Below are 4129 nucleotides of genomic sequence, written 5' to 3' on the forward strand. Positions count from 1 at the left end.
ACGCATTTGTTTGAGGACCTACTATGCGTCACTGTGAACAAGCAAGGTCCCCTGCTTCACAGGCTCATAAGACAGTGTTAATCAACTGACCTGGCAGACACGTAATGACACTTACAGGACAGAGAGCTAGGACAGCATGCAACAGCGCTGGATCTCGCCCTTGGGCGGGATGTCTCAGAGAAAGTTACCTAGAGGAAGGGACATTCGAGCCAAGATCTGAAGAATAAGTAGGACTCAACTAGATAAAGGGGGATGGGAAAGTAGAAGAATGTTTTAGACACACAGGATAGTATGTGCAAAGGTCCTGTGACAGGAGGGAGCAGGGTGAGTCTAAGGAAAAGGAAGAAGCCACTGTGAGAGGTGTGTAAGGAGCGTGTGTGTGTGTGTGTGTGTGTGTGTGTGAGAGAGAGAGAGAGAGAGAGAGAGAGGCTGGGGGTTAAAGATGTTGGTCTGACTGTTTTGTAGCAGACAGCGCTGAGTGCGCAGCCCATACCCCTCAGTGCTCTCCAGCCAACTTCCAGCTGCCCCATATTTGCATCTCTTTGCCTGAGGACTTTCTGCAGGTAGGGAGGGCCTTCTGTCTCCACACTTGCCAGGCCAGAAGTCCTGGCAAGTTAACACCCTTAGAGCAGCCCTCAGCCCATGACTGACGGAAGTTGATGTGTAAAAACCCCAGCTCCCCCAGCCCTCGGGCAGGATGATTTTGAGCTGCAGTGCTTTACACTGGCTCCCAGAGTTCCTTGGTAGGATGGAGCCTTATCTGTCACAGTGCTCACTTGCCTGACCATACAACCTTTCCCTATGTCACTTTCCGACTTCCCTACTGGTGCTTCCTGGGATTACCTTTCAGGTAAACTACTTACCCTTAAACCTTTGTTCCAGCATCTGCTTCTGGAGGAATCCATAGCAAACATCCTGTCGACATAAGAAATGTCCAAACCTGTAGAGAACTTTAATGAGTTTGTTGGAGTCAAATTGACAATTGCTGGGAAGCAAAATCTCAACGGATTAAGCAAATGCTCTGGAGAATGGCAGTTTTGTGACTTATTTTATACACGAAAATCAAAGGAGGAGGGTTACATGAGGTGGTAGATTAAGGGGGTGGGAGAAAGCAAAGCAAGGAAATCTCTGGGATTGGATAAAGTAAAATAGAGAGACAAATACTTCTTTTACATTGGTGGGTACAAGATAGTTAATAATGAACATTTTACAGCACGTAGAGATGGTGTTTGGGGAACAAGATAACAATGAGGGTTCTGTGGTCTCATGCTCATGCTCTGATGCTGTATGTTGTGCCCTGAGGGGTCTTGAAAAAGGGATCACTCTGACATTCCAAGGGTATGTTATCTTAGAAGCAAAAAGACAGTAGACAGGCTCACTTAAGGTAAAGACTGAGCTTTGTCAAGGAAGCTCCAGGCCAAGGATGTGACTACCGGCCATGACCCGCTTTTCGTTAGGAATTTTTAGGTTCAGATCGTCTTATGTGGTTAATTTCAGTCTCTGAGTTTTGTAGGGCCTGCCGTGCGGGCCTCTCCTGAGCTTGTCAGGTTTAGTATGTGGCCCCTTTTTTGTCCACAATCCTTTAAATAAGACACAGTTATGTTTCCAGCCCCCTCCAACCCTGGTTACGCTTGCCTGAACCCCTTCTTCTCTCTCATTTGTTTCCCTTGCAAAGCATAGGGCCTGTGGACCCTGGTGGTTCAGCTGGGCTTTGCCTGGCAAAGTGCAGATGGGCCCCATTGCCTACATTTTTATCTTGGTACTCTGCCTCTGTCCATACAACCTGAGATGTTTTTCCTGTGGAGCAGTGCTGTCCAGTAGAACTTTCTTCAATGATGGCAATGTTCTATATCTGTGCTATCCAGTATGGCAGCCACCAGCCACAGGTGAGCACTTGAAATGTAGCTAGTATAACAGGGGAACTGAATATTTTGTTTTATTAACTTAAAGTGAAATAGATACACATGGCGAGTGGCTGACACACCGCTCTGGTACATGCCCCACCCCCTGGAGGCTGCTAAATTTCCTTAAGACCAAGCCTGATGGACTATGGGGAGGGCAGCTGAGTGGACCCAGTTCTTTGCACTCAGCCATCAGGCCCACCAGAGCTTCCTCAGGTAGATCACCCAGAAGGCAGCCATTCCGGTCCCAGGGACGTCAACAGTGGGGTCCAGTCTACAGATCCATCCCTATCTTTCCCTTCTTTGAATGTGCTTCAGCTGTGCTCCCCACCCCTATAGCTGGAGCTGACAGCCTTGCGGGAGGGGCTGGGTGAAATGGCTGAGTCAGACAATGGCCTTCTTTTGGTTAGTGGATTGAAAGGTTCTTCCTGGAGTTGAGGAATAAACGTGTTCCAACTACTGTAGTATATTGAGCTCAAAGCGCTTAGAGTTTAAGACAAAGTCAGGCCAACGGTAGGGCCTGCTAGAAGTAATCCAACATCTGTCCTCCTCTCCTTCTCAATAAACGAACCCTGTTATTTATCTAGGCACACAGCTGGGCAGAATAAACGCCACATTTTCCTGTCACCCTTAGGCCCATGTGGCCATGTGACTACGTTTTGGCCCATGCTAGGTAAGTAGAAATGATCTTCAACTTCAAGCCTGTTTCCTTAAAAAGAGGGTGCGTGCCCTCCTCTCTCGTTCTCTCCTTCCGGCTGGCTGAAGTGCAGACCTAGTACTGGGAGGTACAACCACCATTTGGGGCTGTAAAGAGGAGCCTGGCTGAAGGGGTGGTAGATCTCACAGGAACGGGGTAGAAATGTCAACTAGTTCCAAACAAGGATCTTGTGAAATTTAGGGAAGGAGAAAACAGGGCTCCGAAAAACTTCCTTTGGTTTAAGTAAGATGCAATAGGCCAACACTTTGACCCAATCCTCGCAAGCTGCTAATGTCTGTCAGAGACAAATCTTTATTCATTGATTCATTTATTGAGTGTGTGCCAGGAGCCAAGACCTGTGTTAGGCCCTGGGGAGGCAAGAGTAAACAGGACGCTTAGAGGCTGAGGCTTCATCACCATCCCTGGCATTTCTATAGCTCAGTGTACATTCTAAAGCGTCGCCTCCAGTCAAGATGGCACTGGGTCCATGTTTTTAAAACACCTGCTCCTCAGCTAGAACTCTTATGCATTGCAGATGGGAATGCAAAATGGCGCAGTGACTTTGAAAAACAGTTTGGAAGTTTCTTATAGTTAAACATACACTCATTATACTGTCCAGCAATCTTACTCTCAGATATTTATCCAAAAGAAATGCAAATATGTCCACACAAAGCCTTATGTATGAATGTTCATGTCAGAATTTTATATAATAACATCAAATTAGAAACAACTCAAATATTCATCAATAGAGATAAACAAATTGTGATGTACCCATACAACAAAATACTACTGAACAGTAAAATGGAATGAAGTATTGGCAGACATGATATGGGTAAGTCTCAGAATCACCATGTTGGGTGTGAGAGGCCAAACACAAAAGAATATATACTGTCTGATTCACTTTATATGAAATTCTAGGAAAGGCCAAACTAATCTGCAGAAAGCACATCAGTGGTTACGTGAGCCTGGGGTTTCAGGAAGGGGACTGATAACAAAGGGGCCCAAGGGAAGTTTGGAGGGCGGTGACGGTATTCTTTTCTTGATTGTAATAGTGATTAATTTATATTTATCAAAACTCAATGAATTATACACTTAAAATTAGCGCTGTTATTGTATATAAATCATACCTCAGTAAAACTGACATAAGACAAATTAACCACACTGTTCATAAATTAGTGGGAAAATAAACCTCTGTTCATACACTACAATAATAGATAAATTATATATTTTTAAAAATAAAACTACATAGCCACACAAATGTAATAAACTTCTCTTTGGAACAGAAAAAAAACAAAGTAAATGGAGGCTGAAGCCTCAAACCTGCCAGGCTGTGGGTCTGGAAACAGGCAGAAGTGACCAGGAATTCAAATCCTGTAGAGTAAATGGAGACCAAAAGGATTCTTTGAGAACTGGAAGTCAACTGTCAGACTCACTGATTGAAACCGTATCTTAGGTAACAGGGGAGCACATGTAGATCTGGCCATTGGGACCTGCCTTAAACCACCTTGACTCACTAACTGCACCTGTGACA

Source organism: Rhinolophus ferrumequinum, chromosome 23, assembly GCF_004115265.2.
Source record: "Rhinolophus ferrumequinum isolate MPI-CBG mRhiFer1 chromosome 23, mRhiFer1_v1.p, whole genome shotgun sequence".
Classification (NCBI taxonomy): domain Eukaryota; kingdom Metazoa; phylum Chordata; class Mammalia; order Chiroptera; family Rhinolophidae; genus Rhinolophus; species Rhinolophus ferrumequinum.